The 15,381-nt window shown below is 42.9% G+C and overlaps 1 long non-coding RNA gene across 3 annotated transcripts in view; it reads left to right on the plus strand.

The window, feature by feature from the left end:
• LOC101676137 overlaps positions 1–15,381 on the plus strand; it is a 199,608-nt gene that overhangs the window by 178,840 nt on the left and 5,387 nt on the right. For 2 of the 3 annotated variants that reach the window (XR_006604331.1, XR_001180120.2), the window contains exons 5-7: positions 9,693–9,955; positions 13,381–13,774; positions 15,020–15,065. This is a non-coding gene — a long non-coding RNA (uncharacterized LOC101676137). The remainder of the gene's footprint in view (positions 1–9,692; positions 9,956–13,380; positions 13,775–15,019; positions 15,066–15,381) is intronic. The other variant, XR_006604332.1, reaches the window with a different exon arrangement.

The raw sequence follows: 15,381 nt of genomic DNA on the forward strand, positions 1-15,381 counted from the left end.
GTCTCTGGGCAGGAGCAGGAGCATTAACCCTGCATCTGCCGCTGTTGCCAGGCCCCCACGGTCCTTGCAGCCACGTACGTGCAGACAGTGATGGGATCAGGGAGCAGCTGGAGAAAGGCAGAGGTTGGACCTTACCATGAGCTGATCATGTGCCAGGCACTGTTCCTGCATTGCCTCTTCTGTCCTCTCCATGCCCAGATGGGGCACAGGCTATTAATGTCTTCATTTTACAAATGTAGAACCGAGGGTGGTTAAGTGACTTTTCCAAGTCATTTGTGCCTGTGCTGGGATCCAAACACTGTCTGACTCCAAAGTACACACACACACACACACACACACACACACACACCCTACTTACTCTTGCTACTCATAGTGTGGTCCCCGGACCAGTAACGTTATGGGCTTTATCTGGGAGCTAGTTGGAAATACAGGATCTTGGGCTCCAGCTCATACAGACCTACTAAATCAGATCTTATTTTTAATGAGAGACCCAGGTGATTCCTGAACACAGTCAAGTTTAAGAAGTGCTGCTGTAAACTAGCAAGCTCTATTCTCTTCCGCTCCCCATTCCTCCCACCTTGATGACCTCACCTTGACACACTAAAAGAAAGGCCTTTTCTGGGGATGGATTGGGAACTCCAATGGACTCGTCTCCTTCTCCATGAAGCCAGGCTCCAGGAGCATCTGACCAGCCCTCAGAAGTGTAACAAGTAAAATAAATACAATTGCACTTATTTACTACATGCCTGCTTTAGCTCTCCAGGGTGCGCTTCCTGGAGCTGGATTTGTGCTTTATTTTGTTTTGTCTCTGCAAGTTCTAGTACAGAGCCTGGCACCTAACCAAAAGGCTTGACAGCCACGATGTGCCTGTAGCTTAATGCTCACACACACATGTACACACACACGCGCAGATTTCAGATTTCAGTGTCCAGATTTCAATAAAAAGTTATCATACATGGGATCCTGGGGGGCTCAGTTGGTTGAGCTCTTGATTTTGGCTCAGATCATGATTTCAGAGTCCTAAGATCAAGCCCCACATTGGGCTCCACATTCAGTGTGATGTCTGCTGTCCCTCTCCCTCTGCTCCTCCCCACCCTCCCACTGATTACTCTCTTGCTCTCTTTCTATCTAAAATACTTTTTTATTTTTTATTTTTTTTTTAAGATTTTATTTATTTATTTGACAGAGAGAAATTACAAGTACACTGAGAGGCAGGCAGAGAGAGAGAGAAGGAAGCAGGCTCCCTGCTGAGCAGAGAGCCCGATGCAGGACTCGATCCCAGGACCCTGAGATCATGACCTGAGCCGAAGGCAGCAGCTTAACCCACTGAGCCACCCAGGCGCCCCTCTAAAATACTTTTTTAAAAAAGGTTTTAGTTATTTATTTGTCAGAGAGAGAAAGAGATCACAAGTAGACAGAGAGAAAGGCAGGGGGGGGGGGAAGCAGGCTCCCTGCTGAGCAGAGAGCCTGATGCAGGACTTGATTCCAGAACCCTGAGATCATGACCTGAACTGAAGGCAGAGGCTTAACCCACTGAGCCACCCAGGCACCCTAAAATACTTTTTAAAAAAGATTTTTATTTATTTATTTGAGAGAGAGCAAGGGTGGGGTGGGGGAGAGTTGGGAAGTGGCAGAGAGAAAGGGAGAAGCATGCTCCCCGCAAAGCAGGGAGCCCAACATGGGGCTCAATCCCAGGACCCTGTGATCATGACCTGAGCTGAAGGCAAACGTTTAACAACTGAGCCAACCAGATGCCCCTAAAATACTTCTTTTTTAAAAAATATTTTAAAAATAATATATAAATGTATTATTTGTTTCAGGGGTACAGGTCTGTGATTCATCAATTTTACACAATTCACAGCACTGACTAGCACATACCCTCCACAGTGGCCCCAGCCACTCCATCCTTCCCCAACTTTTTAAAGATTTTTTAAATTTATCATACCAAGATCCAACAAGATCTCAAACTGAATAGAAAAAGACAGTCAATAGATGCCAGCACCAAAATGACATAGATGTTAGCATTAGCTGACAAAGATTTTAAAGGAGCCATTAGACAAAGAAGGTCTCAAAAAGCAACAAACCTGCTTGAAACAAATGAAAAAAAAGAAAAAGAAGAAGAAGAAGAAGAAGAAGAAGAAGAAAGTCTCAGCTGAGAAATGAAAGTCTCAATAAAATAATACTAAAAATAACCAGGAAAAAAAATTGAATTTTTAGAGCCAAAATGTACTACAACCAAAGCAATAACAAACCACTCAACAGATGGGAGGGGATGTAGAATGGAGAAGACAAAGGAAAGAACCAATAAGTTTGAAGATAAAACAGTGAAAAATCATCCAATCTGAACAATAGGCCTAAAAAAAAAAAAAAAAAAAAAAAGGAGAGTCTCAAGGACTTTGAAAGAAAAAGCTAACATTTGTGTCATCAGAGTTCTAGAAGGAGAGAAGAGGGGGGGTGGAGCTAAAAAAGTACTCAAAGAAATAATGATGGAGAGCTCCCCAAATTTGGGAAAAGGCATAAACATACAGATTCAAAAGCTGACTGAACCACAAATGGGATGAACCTAAAGATTCACATCAGTACAACACAGTCAACTTCTGAAACCTAAAGACAAAAAACCTTGCAAGCAACAATAGAGAAATAGTACCTTATAGGGGAAAACCAGCTTAAATGACAACAGATTTCTCATCAGAAACCATGGGGCCAGAGGCAGTGACACAATAGTTTTCAAAGGCAGTGACACAATAGTTTTCAAAGTGCTCAAAGAACCACTTACCTAGAATCCTATTTCCAGCAAAAATAAAAGGGGAAGTCAAGGCATTTGAAGGTGAAGAAAAACTGAGATATCTAAAAGAATGGCTAAGAAAAGTCATTTAAACAGAAAGGAAAGAATAAAAGAAGGAATTCTGGAACACCAGGAAGAAAAAAACATGGTATGCAGAATTATGGGTAAATACCATAGACTTTGTTTCTCCTCTTGGGTTTTCTAAATTGCATTTGGTAGTTGAAACAAAAATTACAACATGTTCTGATGTGGCTTTAAATGTGTGTAGAGAAAATATTTAAGACAATTATATAATAAATAGAGGAAGGTAAAGAAACAGAAAGGGAAGTACTTTTTATACTTCATGTGAACTGATAAAATGATGACACCAGTAAACTGTAAAAAATTATGTGTGTGTGTGTGTATATATATATATATATATATATATATAATATCTAGAGCAACAATAGCAATGCTATACCAAGAGATACACTCAAAAAAACTATAGATGAATAAAAGTGAATTTCTAAAATATGTCAGTAACCCAGCAGAGGGAAGGAAAAAGAAAACAGAGAAACAAAACAGAGAATAAACAAAACAAAAACTTAAGCCTTCACATGTAAATAATAACATTAAATGTAAATGGCCCATAGCACTATTTAAAAGACAGAGAGTAGATTTTTTTAAATGATCCAACTATCTTAGCTCAGGCTGCTATAACAAAATGACATAAACCAAGCAGCTTAAACAACAGAAATTTATTTCTCACAGTTCTGCAGGTTGGAGAGTCCAGAGTAGGTGGTAGCATGGTCCATTTCTGGTAAAGACCCTCTTATGAGTTGCAGACAGCTGACTTTCTGTATTTTCACACAATGGAGACAGAGCTAGCTGGTTCTCTGGCTTCTTTTCCTAAGGATACTAGTCAAATTCACAAGGGTTCTATCCTCACTAGTCAAATTCACAGGGGTTCTATCCTCACGACCTAATGACCTTCAAAGGCCCACCTCCAAATACCAGCACTTTGGGGTACCTGGGTGGTTCAGTTGAGTAAGTGTGAAGCTCTTGATCTCAACTCGGGTCTTGACCTCAAGGTTGTGAGTTAAAGCCCTGCACTGGGCTCCATTCTGGGCATGAAGCCTACTTAAAAATAAACTAAAACCAAACAGACAAACAAAAAACAAATATCACCACATTGGGATTAATATTCCAACATATGAATTTGGGAAGGGACACAAATATTCAGCCCATAATACCAACTGTGTGCTAGCTATAAGAAATTCAATTTATATATAATTGTACAGGAAGGTTGAAAGTAAAAGGGTGAAAAAGATGTGCCTTGCAAATATTAATCTGAAGAAAACAGAAGTATCTATATTAATGTCAGATAAATTAGAGTTCAGAGCAAAGAAAATTACCAGACAAAAGCAGTACATTACAAAATGACAGATGTCAACCCACCAAGAAGACATGGCAATCCTCAATTTGTACAGACCAAGAACAGAGCTGCAAAATGCATAAGGCAAAATCTAACAAAAATGAGCAAAAGAATAAGGAAATTCATAATAAGCTTGGAAACTTTAGTACCCTTCTCTCAATAATTGATAGAACAACTAAACAGAAAGCTAAACGAACAGACTCTGATCAACATTTATAGAACACTCCCCAAAGCAGAAAACACATTCTTCTCAAGTGCCCATGGAACGTATACCAAGATAGATCATCCTGGACCATAAAATAAACCTCAACAAATAAATGGACAAGAGTTGGGGTCATTCATGGGGCACCTGGGTGGCTCAGTGTGTTAAATAAAGCCTCTGCCTTCGGCTCAGGTCATGATCCCAGGGTCCTGGGATCGAGCCCCACATCGGGCTCTCTGCTCTGCGGGGAGCCTGGTTCCTCCTCTCTCTCTCTCTGCCAGCCTCTCTGCCTATTTGTGATCTCTGTCTGTCAAATAAATAAAATCTTTAAAAAAAAAAAAAAGAGTTGGGATCATTCAAAAGTATCTGACAAAAAACAGAACCGAGCTAGAAATCAAAACAGAAACTAACAGAAAAGTCTCTAACAATCTGGAAACTAAATAGTACACCTCCACATAATCTATGGGTCAAAGAGGAAATTTCCACAGGAAATTTTAAAAAATATACTGAACTGAATTAAAATGAAAGTATAGCATATTAAAATTTGTCATTTTGTTGTTAAAGCTGTGCCAACAGGGAAATGTGTAGCATTAATGCTTGTATTAGAAAAGAGGAAAAGTCTTAAATTAAGCAGCCAAACCCCCACCTCAAGATCTTAGAAAAATAAGATCAAAATAAACCCAAAGTAAGCATAAAGAAGGAAATCATAAAGGTAGGAACAGAAATTAGTGAAATTGAAAACAAAAAACATTAATCGGAAAAGAGCTCATTCTTTGAAAATATCAACAAAATTGACAAACATCTAGCAAATCTGACAAAGAAAAAAAGGACAAAATGCATGTTGCCAATACAGGAATGAAACAAGGAATACCACTGTACATGCTGCAGTTATCAACAGAAAAATAAGAGAATATGACAAGCAATTCTATGCACATAAATTTGACAACTTAGATGAAATGAACCTGTTCCTTAAAAAACATAAACCACCACAAATTACCCAATATGAAATCATTTGAATGACCATGTACACTTTTCCTCTTATTTTTTTAAATTGAAATATAAATTAACATACAGTGTTACATTAGTTTCAGGTGTACAATATAAGAGTTCAACAATTCTACACATTTCCTCAGTGCACTGTTACTCCCCTTTATCTATTTCACCCATCCCCCTACCATATCCCTTCTGGCAACCACCAGTTTGTGGAAACAGACACCAGTAAAGTGTCTGTTGTTTTGTCCTTTTCCTTTTGTTTGTTTTGTTTCTTAAATTCCACATATGAGTGAGATCATATGGTATTTGTCTTTTTCTGTCTGACTTATTTCACTTAGCATTATACCCTCTAGGTCCATCCACATTGTTGCAAATGACAAAATTCAAAATAAAATTATCATATGATCCAGTAATTCCACTACTGGGTTTTTAACCCAAAGAAAACGAAAATGCTAATTCAAAAAGATATACGTACCTCTATGTTTATTGCAGCATTATTTAAAACACCCAAGATATGAATAACCCTATAACTTTTGAGAAAATTGACATGGTAATTTAAAAACTCCCAAAATAGAACTCTCTAAGCTCAGATAGTTTCACTGGAGAATTCTCCAAATGCTTAAAAAAGAATTAGTATCAATTCTATTATAATCAAAACGGTAGAAATGGCAGAGGGACCAACATATAGATAAGAGAAAAGAAGACAAAAGCCCAGAAATAGAACATCAAACAAACATACCCAACCTTAATTCCCTTTTGTTATGACTTCTAACACATTCTAGGCTCCAAGAATTAGGACAGAGACATTTTTGGGAGGCCATTATTCTGCCTGCCACAAATATATCTAAAGAAATCAAAGTTTTAAAATAAGATCAAAGTTTTTAAAAGGCCATATCTTCTTGTGGGTTGACATCTGTCATTTTGTAATGTACTGCTTTTGTTTGGTAATTTTCTTTGCTCTGAACTCTAATTTATCTGATATTAATATAGATACTTCTATTTTCTTCAGATTAATATTTTCAAGGGCCATCTGGCTGCAACATTTGTCACCCCACTGATCCCCAGGGTTGATTTGGCTCATCTACTTGGCTGGTCAGGTATCCCCTTTCTCCCTCATTGTTCCATGTGTGTCCCTTCTGAAGCGTGCTTGGTTCAAAAGGACAACCTTCCCTGATAGAGGAGAGCTGTCTTAGGTCAAGGGTATATGAGTAGCTATTCTTCCCTGATAGAACCTTCAAATAAGCTTTCAAAGTCCATTTATAGGAGAATGTAGGGTAGTCAAGCTTCCAAGACTCTAGACACATCCAAATGAGGCATTGCATGTGGTAGTCTGCCTTTATTTAAAAATAAAAATAATTAAAATAAGACCAAGGAATATGAAGAGAAAACAAATGGAAGTTGTAAACATGGAAAACATAATAATTAAAGTCTCAATGGAAAGATTAAATAGAAGCTTAGATACAACTAATGAGAAAAATCCTAGTAATCCGAAACAAAGATTCAAATATTTCCTAGAATTTAGCTCAAAAAGACAGAAATGGAAAATATGAAAGAGATATTACAGAGGCACAGAGGGCAGAGTGAGAGGGTCTAAGATAAGCCTGACTTGGAGTCAATAAAGGAGAGAAGGGGAAGGGGGAAGAAACAATGTTTGAAGACATTGTGCCTGAGGACTTCCTAGAGTTGTTCAAAGACATCAATCCTACATTCTGGAGGCCCAACAAACTCTAAGTACAATAAATTAAAAGAAATTCATACCAAATGCAGCACAATAAAATTGCAAAACATCAGAGAAAAAGAGATTTTCCAAAAAGCAAGAAGGCAGATCACCTACAGAAAAGGACAGCAACTGGGTGATGGTTCACTTAGCAGTAATAGTAATGGAATCTAGAAGACAGTGATGATACTGTCTTCAATATGTCAACCTAAAATCTATACCCAGTGAAACTATCTTTTCAGATCTAGAGTTAAGTAATACATTTTCTCATGATTAAAGACCACGTTTACTTTCAGTAAATATTTTATTAAGTAGCTACTATAGGCTAAACATGCTGTATGAACCATCACAGTCTTATGAGGAAGGCATCATAATTCCCATCTTTTGTATGGGAAAACTGAGGCTCAGAGAAACTGAGAGACTTGCCCAGATCCCTCTGATTCCAGAGTCCATGTCTTTTACCCTTTATCAAGGAGACACATCTTAGATTGACAGCGATCTTTCCAGGATCCTATTTCAAGGCTGGTTTCAGGATGGACTTTTTTTATTATTATTTTATTTATTTATTTGACAGGCAGAGACTACAAGTAGGCAGAGAGGCAGTCAGAGAGAGGAGGAAGCAGGCTCCCTGCTGAGCAGAGAGCCCGACGCGGGGCTCGAGCCCAGGACCCTGGGATCACGACCCGAGCCGAAGGTAGAGGCTTCAACCCACTGAGCCACCCAGGCGCCCCCAGGATGGACATTTTTAAGACAAGTCTTCACGTTTGAGGAGAGGTAGCTTCAGACTCCCAGACTTCAAGAGTTTACCACTGCCATCCAGCAAATCTGGATAAAACCGTTTAGACAAGGGATCAGGATTTGGGGAGGAGGAGCTTTCTACATGTGGTGATGTCCTACACGATGCTCTGGGAGCAGGGTTCTGGGAAGAGCAGCCCAATCCATTCTCCTTCTGCCTTTTCTTTCCTCTGCCCTCTTTTTTTTCCCCCCTCTCTTCCCTCTTAACACCCACCCTGACCTTACAGGTCCATACTCTCTAGTTTGGACAATCCTTCCATGATAGTTGTCATCATTTACACTGCATGGTTGACAAGAAAACATTAAGTGAGCAAACATCCAGGGAGCTTCCCAGTGTATACACCCCATCGTGATCATTCTCCTCCTCTCTGCTTGATGCTCATCTCCACTGGCAACATTTGATGCCATGTTCCATAACTGGTGCTAAGAATCAAGGGACAAAAATGCCAGAATGGGACGCCATCATGGTTTTACCTAGCCACCACTCTCCCAGTTCCCAGTGGAAGAAATAGTCAAGGAAAACATCATAAAGAAGCAAACATGTAGCTTTTCTGTGGGAGGAGAGAAAAAGGAGGTAGGGGAGAGAGATGGGAAAAGAAATAGAAATCGCTATTATTCTTAATCATTACATGGTGCATTAGAATAATATGATTATTCAGTGGCATTCTAATTAGGGTTAATGAACAGAAATAGGTGTGAGAGAAGCCCTGAAATGTATAAAATTTTACGTGGTATACCTACTACTTCCCCCACCCCCCAGTAGGGAAGCACAAGGACCCCACATCAGGACTCAGAACTCAGAGGTTAGAGCAAGATGCAACCTGAGCATAACTCCTAATGGGTGTGGTTGACAGGATTGGTAACCAGGAAACCATGTTCACTCAGTATGTCAAAGAATAGACAGTCCTTGGAGTGCCTGGCTGGCTCAGTGGGTTAAGCCTCTGCCTTCAGCTCAGGTCATGATCTCAGGGTCCTGGGATCGAGTCCCACATGGGGCTCTCTGCTCAGTGGGGAGTCTGCTTCCCCCCTCTCTCCCTGCTTGCCTCTCTGCCTACTTGTGATCTCTGCCTGTCAAATAAACAAAATCTTAAAAAAAAAAAAAAAGTAGTCATTGGCAGGTGAGGAGTGGGAACTAGCAGAATGACACCCCTGTGAGCTGTGAGTAGTACAGACTCTTGCTGTGGAAGGCAGAGGGATAGGTGGCACAGGTGTGGTATTGTGTGAGTTGTGACCCCCTCCCCCATTATACCTACCTATAAAGGATATCACAGGATATGTATGAGTTAGGAATGGGGCAAGGGTCGGATTTAGTGGGTAAATGCCCTAGGAGGTTTCAAGATCCCCAAATAACTGGCTACAGAGAAGATAGAGGGGAAAACTAGCTAGCTAGCCCTCCCTTTGCTGTCTGAGCTAGGGTCTGCCTTCATGTTGATGAATTCACCATAGACTTTGTGGGTTTTGAGGCCATGTCTCCCAAGAGCTATTCAGCTGGATTCCTGGTTACCAGTATGATGGCCTTCTTCCCTCCCTCCCTCCGTCTCTCTCTCCCTTCCCTCCTCCAAGTTTTGGGTGGAAAGGGGACTATTCAGACTGAGGGCAACATAGGCCATGATCCAGACCAGAGTGAGGACAGAAGAGTAGAATATAGTTTAGATTCGTTCCTTTGAGCTCTGAAGGCTGCATATGTATGCCAGTTGGGACAGCTTAAGTTATGTTGGTTAAAAAAAAATTCAGGAGCTTCCTATAACAAAGTCTTATTCTCATTTATCTTACATGTTATTCACAGGCCAGCTGGGGGCTCTACTCAGTGTTGTCGTCACTCCAGGACCCCAACTGATATGAGAATCTGCCATCTGGATTACTGCAGGTTGTCAAAGCAGAGGGAAAGAGAACTCTAGCAATTAAAATGCTTCAGCCTAGAAGTGACACATGGTAATTCTGCACATAACTCATTGACCAGAATGATCACATGGTTCCTACCCAACCATAAGGAGGCCAAGGAGTGCAAACCTACTGCGTGCCAAGCAGGTGGCAAGTTAGAAATATATGGTGAGCAGCATGAATGAGTTTAAGAGGTCCGTGGTCTTGGTGTGCCTGAGTGGCTCAGGCTCACTAATTAACTCCTTCTGCCTTCGGCTCAGGTCATGATCCCAGGGTCCTGGGATCGAGCCCCACATCGGGCTCTCTGCTCAGTGGGGATCCTACTTCCCTCTCTCTCTCTCTCTCTGCCTGCTTCTCTGTCTGCCCGTGATCTCTGTCAAATTTAAAAAAAAAAAAAAAAAAAAAGGTCCGTGGTCTCAAACCCATTGCCCAGGCAGTTTCCCAGACATGTGGGCATCAGCAACTCAGTCATCAAATATTTGCTGAGAGCCTATTCTCAGTGTATCACTGAGCTAGATTCTGGGAATACAAAGGTGGAAAAGAATGGCCTCTGCCTTCTAAGACCCTAAAGACTTATGTGGCATGTAGAGAGACAAACACACACCTGGGACCCATTATTGTAAGTGCTATAAGTAAATGCTGGTATTGTGGGAACATAAGATCTACACTGAGAAGTCTGGGCTGGCTTCTAGAAGGAGATGATGCTTGAGCAGATCCTGAGGCTTAAGGATGAGTGAGGCAGAAGAGGAAAGGGAAGGGCATTTGAAGCAGTGGGAATGGTATATGTAAAGGTTTAGATGCAAGATGCTTTTAGGAAAGACTAAAATATGGCTGTCATGTGGAGTATGGAATACAATCAGTAAGACATGATGTTGGAGGGGTAGGCAGAGGCCAGGTCAGAAAGGCATTTCCCGCCTTCCTAAAGACTGTCCTTCACCCTGTGTGTAGCAAGAAGACATCAGACTTTGAGCTGCATTTTGGACAACTCTTTGACTATTATGTGGCGGGGGAAATCACTTCACTGGGATGAGAATGGAGTCAAGAAGAACAGTTGGGAGATGGTGGCAGATAGTAAGTCCGGTGAGAGATGCTGGTGGTCTGACCCAGGCAGAAGCAAATGAGGTTGGATGGTAGCAGACAGAAGTGTATAGCTTAAAGCTGCCTATCAAGTGGGTAGATTGGTTGACCAGTTGGACAGGGTACACCTGTTACAAAAGAGGGGTCGGAAGTTGTGTTCTATTTTCTTTCTGTGCAAGTATACTCTGTGTTGTCTGCTTTAACTATTTTCTAGAACAAGGCAGGGCATAAAACTATTATTCAATCTGTCAGTATTTCTTATTTGCCAGCAGTGCACTAGACACAGGGGATTCAGTGTGAATCCTTGCTTCCTTCCCAGCCATGCTGGGGAGGGAGAGGGCTGGCTAGAGGCAGGAGTGAGGGGCGGGGGGTCCAGACTTGCCTTGCACAGGTGCTGCCCAACTTCATTTATCCTAGCTCCATCTTCACAAAGTTCACCAAACCCATCTCCCCCTTATATTGTTATTTCCTTAATATCTTGAAACCAACTCACTTTTTAAGCTTAATATATCTACTTAACTCCTTCCTAAGCAAAATATCTATAGATCATATGTTTGGATACACTAGCGATATTTTATGTAATACACATTAAAATAAAACAAAAGAAATTTAAAAATAAAAATTTTTCAATGTCCACGTGTCACCAGAAAACATCTTGCGACTGCACTTTGAAAAACACTGTCCTGTAAGGAAGGGCCTAGAGTAAGTCCAAAATTGTGATTTTTTTTTTTCAGGCTTACTCTCTAGGTGGACAAATGACCTCTCTTCATCACTTTTGTACTCCCATCCTTTTGGGCAAAGATGCAGTCCTTAACCTTTGCTCTTGCTCCAAGCCCTTCCCAACTGCCCAAGCTTTAGACATTCAACAGTACACATGTTAAGGGCTTCCTGCAGGCCAGGCCCACCATATAAGCTCATGGAGGGTGCCAGTGGCTACTTCCTTGCCAACATGACTGGACAGTGTCTGGTCGAGTGCACTGCTGATTTACCTGGCCCCGTGCTGAGATGAGAAGCATCATTTAGGTCGCAGGGGTACCCCTGTTTCGGCATGGCCATGGACGAATTCACTTGGTGTGAAATGCCAGGAATCATTTATGTACATGGAATGTTCTCAGGGGGCCTTGAAGTTCCCTGCTCCAAGGGCTCCCCAGTTTCTGGACATGTGCCTTTTCATCTCAGGAGGCAGGCAGTGCAGCTCAGCCGGGTTATTCCCAGTTTCTCTATTGAAAGCCTCCTTAGGCAGCTTCCTTGACAAGTTAACCTGTGTCTTTTGCAGTCACTTTCTGGCGCTGGACTCAGGATTCCAACAATATATCATTAAGGTCATTGCTTACAAGCACCAGGCACTGACCTTGGAGAAAAGGGGGATTTTATTAGAGCAACACTGGAGAGTTTGCAGGACTAGGGAGGAGATGGGCAATGCGAGTTCAGGTGGGGCAGGAACCTGAGCAGGTAGGTAGTTGGAAACCATAGGATCCTTAGAGGGCTGTTGTCATGTGACCCAGTCTCAGAATCTGATTGGCTGAGCTCAGATCCTGGCCCCACCCCTTACTGGTGGGCCAGGACAATATGGTTGACAGGACTCTGAAAGGGGAACGGGGAAGTGGGGTGCTGTTATCATAAAAAGAAGAAAAGAAAGCTAAGTTTGAGAAAAGCCAGATGTCTCCTGCCCAGTCACACAAGGAATAACAAAATGAGAAAACTGGGAGGTAATGTAGGGCTCCTTAACTCAACCCAACAAGCTGGAGATTAGGAAATCAAGACCCAGAGAGGTGAAATAATTGTCTGAGCTCCCTGGCTCTTCCCTGACAAAGCTGCGCCCCAAATGACAGGGAGGTTCTCTGACTCTTAGGGCAGGGTTTTCTTCTATTTCACATGCTCTGTCTGTGGACAAAGAAAGAAAACGTGTGGCGGTTGAGTCTCTGGGATCTTCTCCTCACTCCCAGCAGGTATATTTCCATTTGCTTATTCTTAGAGCATCTTTATCTTAATATTTTAGTGGTCCATAAAAGAGGGCAGGACAAAAGCCCACAACATAAATGGAAGCCAATACCATCTAGTTGACCCCAGGCATGAAAGGGTCCAGTAGGGTCACTTGAGACCACTACTGCCCCAACAAGGAGTCATTGAGGACAGATGGCTCAGGTTGACTTCCCTTCTTCTCACCAACCCCAGGATACCCGTCTCCCCCCAGTTCCAGAAGACACCCCAAGGAAGATGAATTGGGCTATTGACTCTGAGCAGAAGGAGACTGAGAGCCTATGCCTCTTCCAGAAGCAAGGCACTGCCTGGTGCCCGCGTCTTGGAACATGCTGGCTTCATTGCTCTGACAGCATGAAGGATGTTTGGTTTTGTTCCCAGTGCTGTTATCATTTATCATCCTTTTGTAAAAGCTGGCACCCTCCACCTGTCCCCTCTTCCTTCTCGCTGTCTCCCAATCCCCACCTCCAATCCAACCTCCCCATCCTGCCTGTATCCCCTGCCTCTGAGGGGGAGCCTCTTGTATTTCACCCTAGGGAGAAGACTCCCACATTGGTTTCCAGAAGCCCAAGAGACACCCAAGTTGAATTCAACACAAACAGTCGCTGAGCAATTCCTGTGGACAAACTGCTGTGCTTTGGATGGTAAAAGACCCTGACTTCAGGCACCTTGCATTCCAGCAAGGAAATAACCATGAAGCTCCTTACAACAAAACACTGGCCTGCACAGGGAGAGACGGAGGAGAACCACATGTCCAGAGAGTCTGGGAAAGGCAGAGCCGAGAGCCTTTTAAAGAATAGAAGCAGGAGGGTGGACGATGGTGGAAGACAGAGGCGTAGACAAAGACTGAGCGTGGAGATCTTCAGGAAAAGATGGCTGAGAGCACAAAGAAAGAGATGAAGTCACAGCTGGAAGAGGAGCTGTTCAGAGGTGAGGGGGAGGAGTGGCCGTGGAATGGGCAAGGTTGATGGGACAAGAGAGAGCATCATCGATGGCGCACAGGCCCAAAAGAGGCTGGTGAGGCAGGGAGGAAGTCAGGCTGGCTACGGAGGGAGACACCTGGTTTGAAGAAATAAGAAAACATCTTATTTCAAGGGCAAAGAAAAGGAAGATTGGTGTGTGGTCATGGGAGAAACTGGGAGATAGAAGGGAGCTCTATTGGCTCCATCTTTGAGATGAATCAGAAGTGATGTCACCTGCTAAAGGATGAATTTGTTTGAGATCTTAAGAATGCTGAAAATTGGAATATCCATGGAGAATAAAATAAAAATATAGGGGGAAATATAAAATAAAAACCCTGAGGAATAAAAGAGCTGTTTAACATGAAGGCCACTGCAGAGAGTCATTCTCACCCCTGGGCCTTTGCACATGCTGCTTCCTCTACTGGGAGCATGACACCACCCACTCTTTACATGGTTAGCATTGTCTCCTCTTTCAGATCTTGGTTTTAATGTTGCCTCTTCAGAGCAGCCCTCCCCATCCCATTATTCTCCATCCCAGTTCCTTTATTCTTTTCTAGTGCTCATGCTTATAATTACTTCATTAGCTGCTGCTTCTTTTTCTTAAATTTGTCTCACCCAGCTAGTAAGGAAGCTCGGGGGAGCACAGACCCACTTGTCTGGTTTACTAGTATATCCTCAGTGTCTAGCCACGGGTCAGACGTGTAGCAGGAACTCAGCGAATACCTACCTGTTTGAGTCCAGGAATGCATATTAAAGAATGCGTGTAGCTAGGGGAGCAGCAGCCAGGCTGAGCAGAGCTCCCCAGGGTTGAGGGCAGCAGGCAGAAGCTAAGGAGATGGGGCTGAGAAACTTATGGGTGGTGGGAGGTAGGGGGTAATCTGTGACAGATAAAAGGAGGCGAATTCATAGCATGTGGCCCATAACACAGAAACGGATGGAGTTGGGGGGAGAGGAGTAGGATTGAGGGGGAGGTAGGGAGCTGGGTAGAAACAAAAGAAAAGCAGAGGTAGGCTCAACCCACGAGTTAGTGATCAGATGTCTGCAGAAAATGGAATGGATTGTCCAGGATATAGGCTTGCCAGACTAAGCAAAGGAGCATGTGGGGCACCCAGTTATAGTGAAATTTCAGACAAAAAAAACCTAATAATCCCATGCAATATTTGGGACATGCTTAGACTATAATAAGATCATTCCTTGTTTATCTGACATTCAGGTGTATCTGGGCATCGCGGATCTTCTCCGGGAATCCTACAAGGACGGTGAGTTTCTGTCCCTGGAGGTGTACAAGCTAAGTCTGGAACACTGCACAGAAGGCTCCGGTATGGTGATTGATAGAGACAAGGGATGGGGGCCGTTAGCTGAGGAGCCCCATCCCACCCCCCAACCCGGAGTCAGTTTCTGCAGCCTCTCTCCCCAGGGCAGAGTGTTCAGGCAAGGGCTCCACCAGAGGATTTAATTCACTGTCCCTGAGCCTGGCAGTTCCTTGTTTAGAGCTCTGTCCTTCAGGGGCTTGCATCCCGCACCCCACATCCCGCATCCATGAGCAGCTAGCCTGGGGAGGGGTTGGTGGTGCAG

The sequence above is a fragment of the Mustela putorius genome, unplaced genomic scaffold (genome assembly GCF_011764305.1).
Source record: "Mustela putorius furo isolate JIRA1106 unplaced genomic scaffold, ASM1176430v1.1 tig00000129_pilon_pilon_pilon, whole genome shotgun sequence".
NCBI classification, from domain to species: Eukaryota; Metazoa; Chordata; class Mammalia; order Carnivora; family Mustelidae; genus Mustela; species Mustela putorius.